We start from the raw sequence: 19,765 nt of genomic DNA, 5'->3' as shown, positions 1-19,765 counted from the left end.
ACATTCTGTCGCGCTCACCACTCAGGAAATGAAATTAAACGATAGTTTCAGTTTTACCTGACTTCCGGAAGGTCCATACAAAAACTAAAAGAAAATGGTGGCAGGTAATCGACGGCAATAACAATGATCACCCACGACATCCTCACGATGATCATGCGTGTTTCAAACAAGTACATCAAAGAACACCAGTGTTGCCTCCTTCCGCCGGCCGACGTGGCCGAGTGGTTCTAGGCGCTTCAGTCAGGAACCGCGCCACTGCTACGGTCGCAGGTTCGAATCCTGCCTCGGGCATGTAGGTGTGTGATGTCCTTAGGTTAGTTAGGTTTAAGTAGTTCTAAGTTCTAGGGGACTGATGACCTAAGAAGTGCTCAGAGCCATTTTAACCATTTGCCTCCTTCCACTGGTTAAGAACTGCGCTGCTAATCTCACTTAAGGAGGAGGAGGAGGAGGAAGCGAAGCAGGTGATGCAGTCGTCAACCGACAGCAAACACCATATGAAATACATTCATTAGGCTGAAGATTTCCAGAATTTCAGAGTTCTTGCATACTTCAGATACTGCGCTATTCGAAGTAATGGCTTGCCACCAAAAATAAAGTTATCTAGAAGTGATAATGCGCAAAATTGCACTTAGTCTGATCTTCATCTACACCTACATGAGTACTCTGCAAATACAATTTAAGTGCCTGGCAGAGGGTTCATCGTACCACCTTCACATTTCTCTATTATTCAAACCTCGTACAGCGCGCGGAAAGAACGAACACCTATATCTTTCCGTTAGAGCTCCGATTTCCCTTATTTTATCGTGGTGATCATTTCTCCGTATATATTCGGAGGAGAAAGTTGTTGATTGGAATTTCGTGACAAGATTCCGTAGCAACGAAAAACGTCTTTCGTTTAATGATATCCAGCCCAAATCCTATATCATTTCTGTGACACTCTCTCCTATGTTTCGCGATAATACAAAACGTGCTGCCCTTCTTGGAACTTTTTCGATGTACTCCGTCACTCCTATCTGGTAAGGATCCGACACCGCGCAGCAGTATTCTAAAAGAGGACGGACAAGCGTAGTGTAGGCAGTCTCCTTAGTAGATCTGTTACATTTTCTAAGTGTCCTGCCAATAAAATGCAGTCTTTGGTTAGCCTTCCCCACAAAATTTTCTGGGTGTTTCTTCCAATTTAAGTTGTTCTTAATTGTAATACCTAGGTATTTAGGTGAATTTACGGCCTTTAGATTAGACTGATTTATCGTGTAACCGAAGTTTAACGAATTCTTTTCGCACTTAAGTGGATGACCTCACCCTTTTTTTTATTTAGGTTCAACTGCCAATTTTCGCACCATTCAGATATCTAATCTAAATCGTTTTTCGATTTATTTTGATCTTCTGATGACTTTATTAGTCTATATACGACAGTGACATCTGCAAACAACCTAAGACTGCTGCTCAGATTGTCTCCCAAATCGTTTATATGAGTAAAGAACAGCGGAGGGCCTATAACACTACCTCGGGGAACGCCAGAAATCACTTCTGTTTTACTCGATGACTTTCCGTCAATTAATACGAACTGTGACCTCTCTGACCGGAAATCACAAATCCAGTCACATCACTGAGACGTTATTCCATAAGCACACAATTTCACTACAGACCGCTTGTGTGGTACAGTGTCAAAAGCCTTCCGGAAATCCAGAAATACAGAATCGATCTGAAATCCCTTGTCAGTAGCACTCAACACTTCATGTGAGTAAAGAGCTAGTTATTTTTTAAAACCCATGTTGACTGTGAGTCAATAGACAGTTTTCTTCGAAGTAATTCATGTTGTTCGAACACAATGTATGTTCCAAAATCCTGCTTCGTATCGACGTTAACGATATGGGCATGTAATTAAGTGGATTACTCCTACTACCACTCTTGAGTATTTTTGTTCTCTGTGCAACTTTTCCAGTCTTTGGATACAGATCGTCGAGCGACCGGTTGTATATGATTGTTAAGTAAGGACTTAATTCATCAGCATACTCCGAAAGGCACCTAATTGGTATATAGTGTGGACAAGAAGACTTTCTTTTATTAAGTGATTTAAGTTGCTTCACTACTCTGAGGATGTTTACTTCTACGTTACTCATGTTGGCAGCTGTTCTCGATCCGAATTCTAGAATATTTACTTCGTCTTCTTTTGTGAAGGCATTTAGAAAGGCTGTATTTTGTAACCCTGCTTTGACAGCACTGTCATCGGTAGTATCTCCATTTATATCCCGCATCCAGTGACGCCTGTGGGCTGAGGATGACCCGGCGACCAGTCGGTGCCTTTGGGCCTTCATGGCCTGTTCGGGAGGAGAGTTTTTTAAGTCACATCTGGTCTACACTATTATTATTAATTTGGAAGCACTGGAGATTGTCTCTCAGGAAGCTGTGTGTTATTGTGAAACTGGCTAGGCTCCCACTTTTATGCCCAAAGGACGATATCTCATTGGCTGGATTACGTCATGATACCACTAAAATGGCGCGACCTGAGGTGGCGCCCTCTCAGTCCGTAGAGTACGTTTACCCTGTCTATCAAGCGTCGCTAGCAATGTCATCATTCGGCTTTTGGAACTGATGGTGTTACGCCGTCGCCAAGGTAGCCCCTGCTGGCCAGCAACACATCTAACATCACACAGGACCGAGGTTGTTTATGCCCAAGGCGTAAGCAATGGTAAACATCAGCTGTTTTGGAAACAAACATTCTGCGTACTACTCCCTGCAGAGGGATTTCGAGATGGCCTGCAGGAAGTATTACTACACCAACATCTGATTGGCTGGCCAATACTATTTAAAAAATAGAACCAGCACCGAACGTCAGTTCACGCTGAGTACCTCGCTCAAGGACGTCTCCACAGAAGACTACGTCTTCGCCATCGGAATAGGACTTGGAATTAAGTGTATGCGAGTTACCACGGACTCTTGTGTGAAACTTATAAGTTATCTTTTGTTGCCTCTAGTAGGAAATTCTTACTGGCTATAAGATTGTGACTTTTCGTTGTTATCTAGTCATTTCCATGTAGACTCGTGTAAATAAAAGTTGTGTTGTAAAAACTTTCAAATGGTCGGTTACAACAGGTGGGGCAGCACAAATTCGCCACTGCCACCAGCCACAACTCATTTTTACACGGAGGAATTTCGAAGAACGGGCGTCGAATTCTATACCCGTCCGTCCGACCAGCTTCACCAGATATGTTGACTATGTGTTTTTGATCTGGCCGCATGGCAGTGGTTGACTGGATACGAGTACATAGGCGTAATGAATCACCCCATATCCTATGGCAAACAAATGGGATGGTTTGGGTTGGTGAATGCCTGGGTAAAGTTACCTGTCATCACATGTAGTGCTAACAGCGAGGTACAGAGGAGCTGGTGTTGGGGGTATGGGGCTGTTTTGTGTCGTTATGATGTGATCCCTTTATTGAGCTTGAGAAAATGTTAATTGTAGAAGGCTATGAACGCATTTTGCATCATTGTGTGCTGCATGCAGTAAAGGATGAGTTCGGAGAGGATGATTATTTGTATCAGCATGATAATGCAGGTGCACTGGCCTACCCGGAGCTCCAACCTGAACCTCTGAGATGTCTTGGAACGTCGACTTCGATCCAGACCCCAGCGTCCAGCTCCACCACCGTCTGTGGTTCCAGCTCTTGAGGAATAACGGACTGCCATTTCTCACTGGCTTCTAGACACCTCACTGAAAGTGTCTCCCACAGAGTTCAGTCATAAAAGCGAAGGGTAGATACATCCTACTTTCATGTCCGGATACTTTCGATCATATAGTGTAAATTTAAATGTCACGAAGTGTTTGTTGAAGGTATGTGTATAGCCATATATGGAAGCGAAACGTGGACGATAGGCGATTCAGACAAGAGGAAGACAGAAGCTTCTGAAATGTGATATTATAGAAGAATGTTGAAGATTAGATGGGTAGATCGGACAGAAAATGAGGTGGTACTGAATCGAATTGGGGGAAATACGCTTTATGGCACAGCTTGACTAAAAGAAGCGACAAGCTGACAGAGTACACATCCTGAGTCATGGCGAAATCTTCAGTTTGGTAATGGATGGAAGTGGGTCGGGGACTGTAGAGGGACACCAACGCTTGACTAAAGCAAGCAAGTGTAAAGGGATGTAGGTTCCGGCAGTTGTGTAGAGGTGATGTGCCTTACTCAGGATAGACTAGCATGGAGTGTATGCTCGGACCTCTGTCTGCAGTGAGGCACTGTGTCATATGTTTTCCGGAAATCTGTTGCCCTTCATCTACAGTTCGTGGCATTTGAGCGCGAAAAGATGAAACTGGTTTTCGCAAGAGTGATGCATTCTAAATCCGAGCAGATTTCTGGACAGAAGCTTTGCTGTCTAAAGGAAATTTAGTGTATTCGAACTCAGAATATTCTGCACAATTTTGCGGCAAACCAATGGTAAAATATTGGTCTCTAATTTTATGGGTCCCTTGTTATACACAGCAGTAACCTGCGCTTTTTTCTGATCCCTTGGTACTTTGCAGTTGGCGAGAGATACGTGTTAAATGGAAGCTGAGCAAGGGGCCACTGCCGAAGAATATCCTCTGGAAAACAGTACTTCCAACCGGACCTGGAAACTTATTTGTTTCGAATTCTATCAGTCGCTACTAGACGCCAGTAATTTCTATTTCTGTGTCCTCCATACGACAATGTGTGCGACGGTCAAACGATGATTCGTCTGTGCTATTATCCTGTGTAAACGATTTTTTTTAAACGAGCTATTTGAAACTCTTGTGCTCCATTGCGGTATCAGACTGGTCGACGAGGGACTGTACGGAAGGCTTCGACCGGCTTCGATTTTATTCTAAAAAAAAAAAAAAGAAAAAAAAGGTTCAAATGACTCTGAGCACTATGGGACTTAGCTTCTAAGGTTATCAGTCTCCTAGAACTTAGAACTAATTAAACCTAACCTAAGGACATCACACACATCCATGCCCGAGGCAGGATTCGAACCTGCGACCGTAGCGGTCGCGCGGTTCCAGACTGTAGCACCTAGAACCGCTCGGCCAACCCGGCCGGCTGTTTTTCTCAGGACCAGCATTTTTTTTTCAAGTTCACTGAATGACCTTTTGCTAACGTAAGGCTATGGATGCTGCTGTACGCTTCACGCGTTGATCGTTTTATAGGTAAAAGAATATCTACTAACTTTTGCCTGTAGACATTTTCAGGTTTCTTTTCTTTTTTTAAAGCGAGAGTGCATCACTCTCTGCCTCCTCAGCATTATCCTAATTTTGTTATAAAATCACGGAGGATCTTTTCAGTTCTCCAGGTTTCGCAGTATTGCAAAGCTTTCCCAGATGGCCTTATAGAATTCGCAGTAAAAGCATAAACTTGTTTTTATGGAGGGTAAAGCTTGGCATACAACAAATTAAAGCTACAGTGCTAGCTGTTTCCATCCCGGTTCCCTTCCCCACGGGCTCTCTGAGTGATTGATTGCCTTAGGTTGCCGTACGGTATCCCGAAAAGAAAGAAAAACGTGCTGCACTGCGAGGAGCCGATATCGAATAAACAACGCGAGTGTACAGAGCTAAATTGTTAAATCTTAAGTAAATTTAATTTACCAGATGCTCCGAAGGGTATAGCTAATGTTTGCATTACGAATATTGTTTCCGGTGCGTGAAACATTTACAACAAAATGAAAACGTACAGCTTCCGAAGTACTTCATGTGGCTCTTGCACAGAAAAGGCAAGTGATGTGGGCTAAACTTTGCATTCATTTTATTGTCGCCACGAATTGAAAAAAATGTTTTTGCGTTTTTCACACGTTTCGTTGTTCAGCTGCAAGAAGTCTCTGAACACAGAGTTAAATTTTTCAACGGATAGGGCTGATTAGGAATTTAAAATCCAAAACTGAATTTTCAAACCTGTGCTCTGAAAAATTAGAAGGACGCAAATGTGGAACACAATTATTCACATTAAGTAACAAAAGGATGATTTTAGGGAAACCGTCCACCTTAGACTCTAAAATCCTAAGCTGATTTCGTTTCTTTTGTGTCACTAAAAATGCGACTGAAAACGTTAAGTATGATAACTCTTTATATGTATCGCTCTTATCTTGAATTTCACTGTCGTTGTAGAGCAGACTGTACAAACAGGATCCAAGGCAAAAACTTACTAGAGCTCAAGTCATAATCACTTATGACGAAACTGTAATTCCGACATTAGCCGCAATTGGGCAATGGGGACAAGCGAAAATTTAAAACTCCGTCAGATTAAAACTGTGTGTCGGACCGCGACTCGAACTCGGGACTTGTACCTTTCGCTGGCAAGGGCTCTAGCAACTGAGCTACCAAAGTGCAAGTCACGACCCCTCCTCACAGCTGTATTTCCGCCAGTACCTCGGCTCTTACCTTCCAAAGAGCTGTGATGACGGGTCGTGACTCGTGCTTGGGTAGCTCAGTTGGTAGAGCACTTGCCAGCCAAAGGCAAAGCTCCCGAGTTCGAAATTCGGTCCGGGATACAGTTTTGATCTGCCAGGACGTTTCATATCAGCGGACAGTCCGTTGCAGAGTGAAAATTTCGTTCTGGAAGTGAAAAGTTGTTCCGTACTACATCTCGAACCTGGATTTCCCTCTTCAACCCACCGGTCGTCTCAACGCCTTTAGCGTTTTCGTAAGCTCAATAAGTGGACCACACACTAACTAAGGGACATATCCCTATACCGTAACACCACCTCCTCCGTACGTCACTATTGGTACCACACACGATGTCAGGTAACGTTTTCCAGGCATTCGACAAACGCCTAACCATTCCGTTGGACTGCCCAACGGTATAGCGTGATTCAACACTCCAAATAACTCGTTTCCAGACATCAACTCTCCAGTGGTGCTGCTCGACACACCAACTCAAGAGTCCTTTACCATTGACAAAAGAAATCTGTGGCATGTGATGAGCTGTTTGATCATTGTACCTCGTTCTTTTTAACTGCATACGCACAGCCATTGTACTAGTCGGACTGCTTGGTAGCACTTTGGAATCACGAGTGGTTCCTTCCGATGATTTCATGTGATATTTTACAACCACCTCGCTGTATTCGATGGTCTCTGTCAGCCAATGCATGAGGTCTCCCTGGTCCTGGTTTAGCTGCGGTCTACATCCCAACATCTCATTTACTATGGAGGTGGAAGAGAATGATTAACTCTTTTTTTTGCTTTTTTGACGTCCAAGTCAAGCGGACAGCACTATGGGACAGGAAAACAACCCACACCGAATTGTATTTCCACGCCTCAAGCTGCCATCATTCTTCATATCGCGAGCGTGTATTAGATGCACTGGTCCAAAGTAAAATGGAAATGAGCGGATGGCATCGTTGGCCGGGAGGCCCCTATTCGGGGAAGTTCGGCCCCCAAGTGCAAGTCTTATTTCATTCGGCGCCACATCGGGAGACTTGCGGGGCCGTGATGAGGATGAAATGATGATGAGGACAACACAACACCCAGTCCACGAGCGGATAAAATCTTCATCGTGGCAGGGAATCGAACCCGGCCCACTTGCATGGGAGGCGAGCACGTTACCACCCAACTGAGCAGGCGGACTGGTCCACAGAGTCCGTACAATACTGGACGAACAAAGCCTACCAAATGAGCTCAGCAACTGAAGAACTGATACGGTGGGAGACATACCTGACGCGAGTTCTGGTTTTACAGGCAGAACAAAGAGAAGACGACGAGGAGAATAAGACAATAGCGTATCTAATGAAGACGGAAAAGTATCGAACAAAGTCGGCAGAATCTTGGATCAATGTAACATTAAACGCTTGTTTTAAAAACAATACGCCAGTGTATTTGAGATGTTTCCTTCCCCCTTCGTCTGCTATGTTTCTTTACGTACTTTTTAAATTTGAATTACTTCATGATTCACAAATGCACAAGAGGTATTTTGTGTTAATATCTTGCAAAACCAGTAATATTAAGTCTTCACGTGACACATGCCACATAGAGGGCGTTCCAATCCCTGTCACACCGAGGTCTGCTGAACAGGTGCATGTAAACAGTGGCCTCAGTTTATGTGATACCTCTACGCTTGTGGTTATAGCTTGATACCAGTGCCTACCAATTTTAATTGTATATTATAGGTATGTTCCTACCAACTGTTACGTTCATTCGCAAGTGTAGTTGTGATTTTCTGTTTTATACTCTCTGATCGTTACGTGACAATTTTTAACTTCTAGCAGTGAGGATGGTCACTAAGAGACCGGAAACCGATTTTGCGCACAAAAAAACAACAAAATACGGCCAATGCTGATTTTCCTTCCAATTCTATCCACTATTTGGTCGTGGTGCACAGAACACTCCGTGGAGTAGCCAATCAATAAACGCTTATCCGACCACCTCTGAAAACACGTTCGCTATCAGACACGGTGAAAGATGACTTAGGACTCCGTAAGCCGGGTGCCTACGATATACCATGTAAATTGGTAAGGTATACATCGGGCAGACTGTGCGTAGAATCCAAAAAAGGTGCCAGGAGCACAGAGGACACACGAAAGCAAATCAACCAACAAAATCAACGGTTGCACAACACTGCATAGCTACAGGGGACTCAACGAAAAACGAACGAACTGAAATATTAAGACAGACCTCGTCGTTTTGAGGTTGCGTTCTAAAGGAGGATGTTGAAATATGGGCGGCCGACGGTGTAATCAATAGAGAAAATGGCTTCTCTTCCAGTACAGCGTAGGACGCAGCGCTGGAATAACAACATTGGTTCGACGAGAGCGACAGAAATGCTGAGGGACCGGAGATCGCGCATAGCATTAAAATTCGCGTCTCCCCACACCCCACTCGACGCGAAGTGCGGTAGTAAGGGGGAGGGGTTGGGGAGCGGTAAGACAATAAAGGAGGTGCGATGTAGCAAAGACGCTCGTTCTATACATATCACCTGAAGATGAAGACAAGGTACGCTGACGAAATATCGTTTCGTTAAATACTGCACCCCCTGACGCCCGAAGGCAGTAAAAATACATAAACCGCCGGGAAAGATTAAGATCACACAATTTTCGACTTTCTTTCGTCTTGGCTTGTCAGAAAATGTATATTGCTTGAGGGCATGGTAATCAAAGAAAGGAAGAAATAATTTTTCCTATTAGATGCAATATGAACAGACCAATGGCCGCTTGCTGTTTTCGTCAACTGAAGATTTCACACTTACCTTTACAGCTCCTTAAACCAAAGTTCACGGTAATTTTTTTTTCAGTAAACCTATTTTCTCTGCTTTGAAATCTGGCTGACATAAAATGGTTTCAAGGTATGCTACTCTGCAATAAAACGTTCCCAGGTGTATTACCGTGCCATCACTGTTTTTATTATGTCACTGCTGATGAATTTAAAAATTTTAAGTTTGTGAAGTGTAACCACTATTCTTGATTAACTACTTTCGAGTATTTCATTGAAATATCTTACAACCGAATTTTAACAGTTACATCGTGTGTGAATGAATTAAGCCCCTAATGACACGAAATGAAGCTTCTCGACAGATAACGATGTCTAGGTACCATTAAAAGCACGATCATAGTGGCGGGATGGACTCACGCCATTTTCTCAGCAGTTGACAAGTAATCCACAGTGGACAACGTAACGCTCTATCCAGGGCCATAAAACTTTACAAGCCTATAAACTGTGCACGAGTCTAGATTCTGAAAGAGATATAGGCAGATTAAGCGTTACACAGAAATGATTTGAGGAGGAATATTTTTTAGGAATTACACTGGTCAAAACAAGTTGAGATGTCTGGGTTATGACGTATTGTCATTGGCAGAATGAACTAAAATGGTTCGACGTCTTTCTGTCGGTTCTACGAAGAGGACAAAACAACGTTACTGTCACCGAAATGGTGGTAACAACGGGAAGTTGCTGCAAAGGGGGTTGTTGTTGACTTGTGTTTACTCTACCAAACAAATTACACAAGCAGCTGGGTTTAGATAGGGTAGTAAACAGATAGTGCAATGCAACAACAACATGATTTACCCGAAGCTATGACATGCAGAAACATAGGACGGCTGGAAGCGGGACTGACACACAGGGAGGTGGCTGCAGCTATTGGAATGTGTTCCAAAGTGTAATTTACAGGTCCTGGGCGCGATTTCAGACAACAGGAACCGTTAAAAGAAGGCAAGTCCAAGGTCATCTACGGGTAACTAAGATGGTATCTGTTCTTTCGGCGGTAGCGTTCTCGCTTCCCACGCCCGGGTTCCCGGGTTCGATTCCCGGCGGGGTCAGGGATTTTCTCTGCCTCGTGATGACTGGGTGTTGTGTGATGTCCTTGGGTTAGTTAGGTTTAAGTAGTTCAACGTTCTAGGGGATGACTAGAGATGTTAAATCCCACAGTACTCAGAGCAATTTGAACTATTTTTGTTCTTTCGGACATCTAAATATATATAGTTAAGGCTCACGGGCCACTTGACCATCTTCTTCTGTGCGAATGAACAAACAGTGCCCAACTCTTACGGGAATCAGCAACGCGCCGCGAGTAATGAGTATAATGGGCGGGGGCTCTACGAATGTAGTGCGGGACAATACGTTGGGAATGTGGGTTTCGCTGAAGGCATGCCAGAGAGAAATCCCTGCACTCGTGTTATCCTCTGTGTCCTCGGTGGCTCAGGTGGATAGAGCGTCTGTCATGTAAACAGGAGAACCCGGGTTCGAGTCCCGGTCGGGGCACACATTTTCATCTGTCCCCGTTGACGTATGTCAACGCCTGTAAGCAACTAATGGTGTTGATTTCATTGTAATTTCATTCTAACGAGTTGCATGGCTACCGATGAAATCTATACCATCTTAGTAAATAAAAGTTCTTGATTATCGAATTTTAGCCTGCACTTCAGTGCTTCGCGGAAGTAGTACACAACCGCTGCTCATTATGGTAACGGGTTATGTAAATCATATGCAGTTGAAGGTCTATCTGTCAACTACGGGGTTTAATATCTCACCTCTGTTGCTCAAATTATAACAACACTAGCAGATTCTTGGGATCCCTCCCCCCCCCCCCCCCCAGGCACTTCCAATCCCGTTAATGTTGAGCAATTTATACCGGATTATGCTTATGACGGATCAACTGAGAATCTTCTCAATACACTTGTACACGGTGGAGAAAATCGGTTGAAACTAGTTGATGAATGAATGACACATTCAGACGAAAGGAGGTTAAGCCTCTGATGGTATCATCTTCAGCTATTTATAGAAAATAGAAGTCAACGAAAACCAAGTCTGGATGGCCAGAGGGGTCCTCGAACCGCCACCCTCCCGAATACGAGTGAATTTCCGCCACTCTGCGGCACTTTCCTTGGTTCATGGCACTTCGACGTTGCAAATTTTGTGAAATTCATTTTCCGAGTATTTACCAAACTTTGTCACAGTCTTTATCAGATACTCTCGGACATAATGGAATTTGGTACACAATAAAGAATTCTGAGAATCGGTCTCATTGTGTCAACTGCTGCTAAAAGTAAAAATGCATTTCTCAATGGCTGAAATTCTCGAAAACAGGGGGCCCTTTTGTACGGCCTAGTTTTGCACTAGAGGCTGCTAGGCCTTTACGGACACACCGTCTTTAAGATTGGTGGCGGTTTCGGGGCCTTGGCGGCCACACACACGCCCGCTGGGGTTACCTGCACGCTAAAACTTGCCCTGTTGGCCAGAGAGGAACCATTAGGTAGCATGATGGCATGTGCTTTAATCCGACAGCTTCAAACTTTGGTGTATCCGGAAGACTGTGGCCTTACTTTCACACATGCTGTGAGACTTCTGATGCTTTGACGAGGCCGCTGAGGAAAAACCGTGCTGCTGATGGGGTGCATTAGCGGTCCTACTTTCATCAGATCAGCACGGACCTACTAAAAGTGTTCTTACGCGCCAAAGAGAACATTCAGAGCAATGGACACGGACATCGGTACGCTGAGACAACACTTACAAAGGAACATACTCCCAGTGGATCTCCGATTTTGTTCATCATTTGTACGACTGAAGCACATACTTAGGTGCAATAAATGGTGCTTTAGTATGATGCGCTTCTCAAGCATTTTCGAGATATCGAGGTTCGATATTTTACGAACATGTTGTATCACATGTACGAGCAGCAGCTGTTGAGCAACGGCGTCTGCAGGTACTGCACTCGAGTAGCGTCATTTTCTTGTTATTCCAAATATTGCAGGAAACAGTTGTATTGACACAACGAATCATTTTTCTTTGAAAACGAACAGTTATAATAAAAGTGATAATCATTTTGATATACTCGTGGCTGGCTATAATCGCGGAATTATTCATCAATATACTCGTATTTATGCACGTATCGCAAAAACACTGTTGTTGTTGTGGTCTTCAGTCCAGAGACTGGTTTGGTGCAGCTCTCCATGCTACTCTATCCTGTGCAAGATTCTTCATTTCCCAATACCTACTGCAACCTACATCCTTCGGAATCTGTTTAGTGTATTCATCTCTTGGTCTCCCTCTACGATTTTTACCCTCCACGCTGCCGTCCAATACTAAATTGGTGATCCCTTGATGCCTCAGAACATGTCCTACCAACCGATCCCTTCTTGTCAAGTTGTGCCACAAATTTCTCTTCTCTCCAATTCTGTTCAATACCTCCTCATTAGTTATGTGATCTACCCATCTAATCTTCATCATCCTTCTGTAGCACCACATTTGTAAAGCTTCTGTTCTCTTCTTGTCTAAATTATTTATCGTCCACGTTTCACTTCCATACTTCACTTCGTTTTGGTGCCGCCTCAACAGGTTAAGGACTAGACATGGTTGTTGTAGGTACGTCAGGTACAAATGGAGCTGGATCAGTTCAGCAATCTGTAAATGTAATCAAGAAGAGCAGACAATTGAACATCTAGTCCAGCGCTGTCCACTTCATTCATACCCTGGAATTCCCGATGACTTGTTCACTCTCACACCAACTTAATTAACTGGTTGAAAAACACGGACTTTAAGGTTTAATCGTGTCTAATATCATATGTATATTGTATAAAATCATTTGACTTATATCAACTGTATATTGTATAAAATCACCATACGGTGAAATAAAACTTCCATACATGGCTACACTCCACACAAATACTCTCAGAAACGACTTCCTGACACTTAAATCTATACTCGATGTTAACAAATTTCTCTTCTTCAGAAATGCTGTCCTTGCCATTGCCAGTCTACATTTTGTATCCTCTCTACTTCGACGATCATCAGTTATTTTGCTTCCCATTTACTACTTTAAGCGTCTCATTTCGTAATCTGATTCCTGCAGCATCACACGATTTAATTCAACTGTATTCCATTATTCTCGTTTTGCTTTTGTTGATGTTCATATTATATCCTCCTTTCAAGACCCTGTCCATTCAGTTCAACGGCTCTTCCAAGTCCTTTGCTGTGTCTGACAAATTACAATGTCATCGGCGAACCTCAAAGTTTTTATTTCTTCTCCATGGATTTTAATTCCTACTCCAAATTTTTTTTTGTTTCCTTTACTGCTTGCTCAATATACAGATTGAATAACATCAGGGAGAGGCTACAACCCTGTCTCACTCCCTTCCCAACCACTGCTTTCCTTTCATGCCCCTCGACTTTTAGAGCTGCCATCTGGTTTCTGTACAAATTGTAAATAGCCTTTCGCTCCCTGTATTTTACCCCTGCCACCTTCAGAATTTGAATGAGAGTATTCCAGTCAATATTGTCGAAAGCTTTCTCTAAGTCTACAAATGCAAAAAACGTAGGTTTGCTTTTCCTTAATCTAGGGTCAGTATTGCCTCACGTGTTCCAATATTTCTACGGAATCCAAACTGATCTTCCCGAGGTCGGCTTCGACCAGTTTTTCCATTCGTCTGTAAAGAATTCGTGTTAGTATTTTGCAGAAGTGGCTTATTAAATTGATAGTTCGGTAATTTTCACATCTGCTATCTTTGGGATTGGAGTTGTTATATTCTTCTTGAAGTCTGACTGTCTGATCAAAATTATCCAGACATCTATAAACGTCTATTATCACGGAATGTGTACACCCTTCGCCTTTACCCTGAGATAACAAAAGTCATGGGGTACCTCCTTATATCGTCTCGTATATCTTTTCTCCCCAGAGTTGGACAGCAGCTCGACGTGGCATGGACATAAAAGGGGTTTGGAAGTCCCCTGCAGAAATACTGAGCCACGTTGCTTTTATCGCCGTCCATAATTGCGAAAGTGTGGTGCAGGATCTTGTACAGGAACTAATTTCTGTCTAACTCACTCCAATTTTCACAAATTTTCTTCAAACCAATGACAACAATCGTGGCCCCGTGAAATGGTGTACTGTCGTCCGCAAAACGCCATCGTTTTGTTGGGAGCATTTAGCCCACGAATGGGTGAAAATGCTCTCTAGGTACCCGAACGTAACTCTTTCCACTTAATGATCTGTCCAGTTGGATCAGAGGGCTCTGTCCATTCCACGCAGACACAGCCCACAACAATATTGAGCCACCACCAGCTTACACAGGGCCTCGTTGACAACTTGGGTCCACGGCTTCGTGGGGTCTGCACCAGACTCGAACCCCACCTTCAGCTCTTACTAACTGAAATCGGGAATCATCTGATCAGGCCACGCTTTTCCAGTCGTCTTGGGTCCAACCGATATGGTTGCGAGCCCAGGGGAGGCGCCCCAGGCGATGACGTGCTGTTAGCAAAGAGACTCTTCGGTCGCCTGCTGCCATAGCCCTTTAACGCCAGATGTCGCCACACAGTCCTAACGGGTACGCTCGTCTTACATCCAACATCGATTTCTGTGGTTATTTCACAAAGTGTTGCTTGTCTGTTAGCACTGACAACTCTACGCAACGCTTCGTCGTTAATTGAAGGCCGTCAGCCACTGCGTTGTCCGCTGTGCAAGATAATGCCAGAAATTTGGAATCCCCGGCACACTCTTGGCACAGTGGATCTTGGAATATCGACTTCCTTAACGATTTCTGAAACGGAATTTTTCATGCGTCTAGCTCCAACTTTCATTCCGCAATCAAAGTCTGTGAATTCCCATCGTGCGTCCATAATCACGTCGCTCAACTTTTCACCTGACACAGGTGAGCACAAGTGACAGCTCTGTGAATGCACTGTCCTATGTATCGTGTACGCGATACTACCACAATCTGTCTATTGCTGTCCCATGAGTATTATCAGTACAGTAAATGACGGCTGGAGCTCTGCTGGGTACACTTTCAATGAGGTGCGTGAATGTCTGTGGAGGAATGGTGGCCCATTCTTTCTCAAGTGCCGAACCCCTGAGGAGGTAGTGATGTTGGACGCTGGGGGCTGGCGAGAAGACATCGATGTAACTCATCACCAAAGTGATCTCTCAAGCTCAGTTTGCGAACGCTGAGCAGGACAGGATGTTACAAATCATCGGTTCACAGATTCTGCTGTATGATAGGGTACATTGTCATGCCGATGCAAACAGTCATCGTCTCCGAACTCTTTCTCTTCTGCACGTAGTAAACAATGTGGCAACGGCCTTGACGCAGTGGATACACCGGTTCCCGTGAGATCACCGAAGTTAAGCGCTGTCGGGCGTGGTCGGCACTTAGATGGTTGGCCATCCAGGCCGCCATGCGCTGTTGCCATTTTTTCGGGGTGGACTCAGCCTCGTGATGCCAATTGAGCTACTCGACCGAATAGTAGCGGCTTCGGTCACGAATACCATCATAGCGACAGGGAGAGTGGTGTGCTGAACTCAAGCCCCTCCTATCCGCATCCTTAACTGAGGATGACACGGCGGTCGGATGGTCCGGGTAGGCTACTAGTGGCCGGAAGAGGGAGTGCTTTTTTTTTACGTAGTAAACAATGCTGTAAAGTGTGTTCATATCCTTCCGTAGTTGGCGGTTTCTTAAGGGCAACAATGGGTCAACACACTAACGATGACAAACACTCCCATATTATAACAGCATTTCCTCCGTATTTCAGTGTTGCCAGTATGAATGACGGTAGATAACGTTCTCCAGGCATTAGCCAAATGAAACATTATGACCGGATTGTCACAGGACATGATTCATCATTACAAATCACTAGTTTACAGTCATCCACTGCCCAGTGGTGAAGCACTTAAAGCGTCACTGAGCGTTGACTACAGAAATGTGATGCTAATGAGAAGATGTTCGATGGTTGCATCACTACCCACAATCGCAGTGCTAGCTGGACCGCTAGTAATAACTTAGAAGTCACGAGTAATTCCTTCCTGTGGTTTCGTGCGATTTTTAACAAGGGTCTTTCGCAATGCTCGGTGGTCTCTGTGCGTCAGTACGGGAGGTCTGCCTGTTGCTGGTTTAGCTGGCTGTTCCCTCGCGTTTCCACTTCAGTCAGATCACTAACAGCCTACTTGGGAACCTTTAGAAGGGTTGATATGTCCCTGATGGATTTGTTACTGAGGTAACATCCAGTGACCAGTCCACGTTCGGGTGTTACACTTCTCTATAGTACTCGCCGCCCGCTTTAATACAGGCGGCTACAGCTCTCATGACACCTAGTGGTTAATTCACCATTGTACAGGCTTTTCCAGATGCCTTTGATCAGACAGAGTTTGCGTTATTCAAAGCAGGCATGGTCCAGTATGACTTCATTATACAGGTTGATTATAATTTAACTTTCAAACCGCTGTAGAAATAACACCACTGGTCAGCATGAAATCAAATAGCAACGGAATATTATCGGAGAAAGGGGAAAACGTATGGCAGAAGAAAAATAGATAGATGGCGCTGTAAGCATCTTAATTGAATAGTGGTCGATTACAAATGACAGATGAATCGTACAACAATGCCTAAGGTGTACGTTTGACGTTAAACAAACTGTACTACTCAGTGTGCATGGGTGTACAGGTAATTTGAAATCGAGATGCCGGCCACGGTGGCCGAGCGGTTCTAGGCGCTTCAGTCCGGAACCGCGGGACTTCTACGGTCGCAGGTTCGAATCCTCTCAGACCATTTGAACCATTTGAAATCGAAACAGCATGTTCCACAACTGATCTAAGTGTTTCCGGGTTCACATTCAGAGTGTGTTTGCAATCAGAATACTGATCACAACATTTTTAAGATAGCCCCACAAGCAGAAGTTACACGGATTAAGCTCAGGTGATCGGGATGACCAGGCTGTAGGGAAATGGCGGCTGATAATTCCAGCACTTCCGACATGGCACTTCAGCAGCTGCTTAACTGGATTTGCAATGTGCGGAGGTGCGCCATCTTTCATAAAAATGATCCCATCCACACAGCCACACTGTTGGAGAGCTGGAATGGCGTTGTTGCGCAAAAGGCACTCATAGGGCGTACCGGTGATGGTACAGGGTAACAGGACTGGACGCACCTGTCTCTTCCAAAAAATATGGCCCTATGACAAATGATGCCTTAAGCCCGCACCACACAGTAACCTTTTCAGGATGAAGTGGTACTGGTTGACTTGCGTGTGGATTTTCCGTTGCCCATATTAGACGTTTCTGTATATTGTCTTATCCTGTCAGATGGAAGTGGGCTTCGTCTGCCCACAAAATCTTCCACGGCCAATCAATGTCCACTTCCATGCGAGCAAGAAATTCTAAAGCAAAGGTCTCTCTTGTTGGTAGGTCAACAGGAAGCAACACATGCACATCGGTAATTTTGACTGGATTGCAAAGGAGGATATTTCGTAGGATTTTACGAGAGGTGGAACTTAAATAGTGGCAACTATTTATTCACAACCGATACAAAAGGCTTCCATGTTTGCACCTGTTACTGTCCTTCAGAGTAGTCACCAGCGTTGTGTAGAACCCGTTTCCTGCCATGTGGAAGGCATAGTATAATATTAGCATAGCCTGCTCTGTTGATGGTGCGCCTGGAGCGGTCTACTACCTGTCGAATCTCTGGGACAGCTCTGAAGCGAATGCCACGAAGTGGTTCCTTCATCTTAGGAATCAAACCAAAGTCACAGGGACTTAAGTCCGGGGAGTATAGTATTTCCCAGTCCCATCGACCGCACATAGTAGCCAGAGCTTGCGCTGTATGCGCCCACGCATTGTCGTGCAAAACGATGGGTGGGTTGTGAAGAAAGTGTCACCGCTTCTTTCGCAAAGCTGGTCGCAGGTGATGCTCCAAAAATGAACAGTAATACTATGCACTCACGGTACATCGTGGAGGAACGTAATGGGTTAGGATAACACCATCACAGTTATATTCGAGAATCACCATCCCTTTAGACCGCTCCATTCGCACCATCAACAGAACAGGCTCTGCTAACGGTATACTACGCCTTCCACAACGCTGGTGGCTATTTTGAAGTACAGTAACAGGTGCAGACATGTAACTCTTTTGTATCGGTAGTGAGTAAACAGTTGCCACTATTTAACTTCCAACTCTCGTAGGCACCGTGCTCACGGGTGTAGCCAATGTTCGGGCAATTTCCCGTGCACTACACCACCACTCGTCTCCTGCTGCATTGCTGTGGCCACTGCTTCCACTGACGTCGAATCAATTCGTTCCCTCCCTGTACCAGGCTTCACACCAAAAGGACCCGTCTTTTCTAATCTCCGAATAATTTTCTCCAAACCCACGGCAGTCATCGGACGAACGCCTGTTTTCAAACCCATCAGTGTCCCGAACTTCTTCGGAGTGACGCGTGCACATTCATCACTCATGTAACACAGCTTTACAAGCAGAGCGCGATCCTGCAGTGAGACAGTCATGGCGAACGTTACAGACGTGAAAGGAGGAAAAGCCGTTTACCCGGCGTGTTTGTACCAACTTCAATGGGTCGTGCTCATGGCAGGTGTTTTCATTTACGTATTTTTGCACATACAGAGCCATCTATTGATCAACTTTCACACTAGTTTTTTCTTCCACCATACGTTTTCTTACTTCTCCGATAATATTCCGTTGCAATTTTACGTCATTTTGACCAGAGGTGTTATTTCTACTGTGTTTTGGAAGTTTAATTATAATCAACCTGTACATCATCACGGATGTATCACAGTGATTATTGCTATTATAGGCATTATTATTATTATTATTATTATTCTTTTCTGAAGAAAAATGCTTAATTTTAGTGATGTGAGGGTTTGGTTTATGGTCAGGAAAAAAAGGTTGCCTGAATAGAACGCACTACGGGCAGACTTTCTACTATCTGTATTCGCCAGTAGCGCTAACGGCACTTTGGTATGGTATTCAACAAGCTCCTATAACTTTAATCCTTAGTTTCTCCGAATGTCTTCAGAAGCGACTCGTACTAGAGCAACATTTGTTACATCTGCTATAACTGTGCGAAAAAATGAGAAACGCGATGACGCAATGTGTGTATTGTTTCATTGTCAGTCACGTGACTTGGTTACTAACCTCACAGGTGACGGCACTCTAACTACGGTTTCGAACGACAGTTTTCACTTACATATGCAGTTCATGAGCCGCTGGTCGTATATATCACGTTGAATGTATGTGGAAAGCTAAAACTGTGTGCCGGATCGGGAAGCAAACCTGGATCCTCACCTTTAGCGTGCAGTTGACTACAAATCACATCACAGCGGCTCAGTTTCCCAATTAGTCACTAGCTTTCCCTTTTCCCTCCAAAATCTGCAGAGAGTATCCCCTGGCGCTGTGGAGCTAACACCTCCGATATAGAGCATCATGCGTGAAGTTCTGCTTGATCACAGCCGTGGTTACATCGGTGTCCAGAGTACAGTTTTACCGTACGAAGTACACTCTCCGCGTACTATGTAGAGAATAAGAAATTTCACATCACTAGACCTCAGATTAA

The 19,765-nt window shown here is 44.3% G+C and overlaps 1 protein-coding gene and 1 non-coding gene across 2 annotated transcripts in view; one reads left to right on the top strand and one right to left on the bottom strand.

The window, feature by feature from the left end:
* The window catches only part of LOC126297767 (Down syndrome cell adhesion molecule-like protein Dscam2), a 1,507,668-nt gene that overhangs the window by 1,242,348 nt on the left and 245,555 nt on the right, over positions 1-19,765 (bottom strand). The gene's annotated exons all lie outside the window — the stretch shown is intronic.
* On the top strand, positions 10,626-10,699 carry Trnat-ugu (transfer RNA threonine (anticodon UGU)). The gene has a single exon. It is a non-coding gene; the product is annotated as a tRNA-Thr (tRNA).

Source organism: Schistocerca gregaria, chromosome X (assembly GCF_023897955.1).
Source record: "Schistocerca gregaria isolate iqSchGreg1 chromosome X, iqSchGreg1.2, whole genome shotgun sequence".
Classification (NCBI taxonomy): Eukaryota; Metazoa; Arthropoda; class Insecta; order Orthoptera; family Acrididae; genus Schistocerca; species Schistocerca gregaria.
The sequence above is the reverse complement of the archived record's forward strand: the minus strand, read 5'-3'. Positions and strand labels throughout refer to the sequence as shown.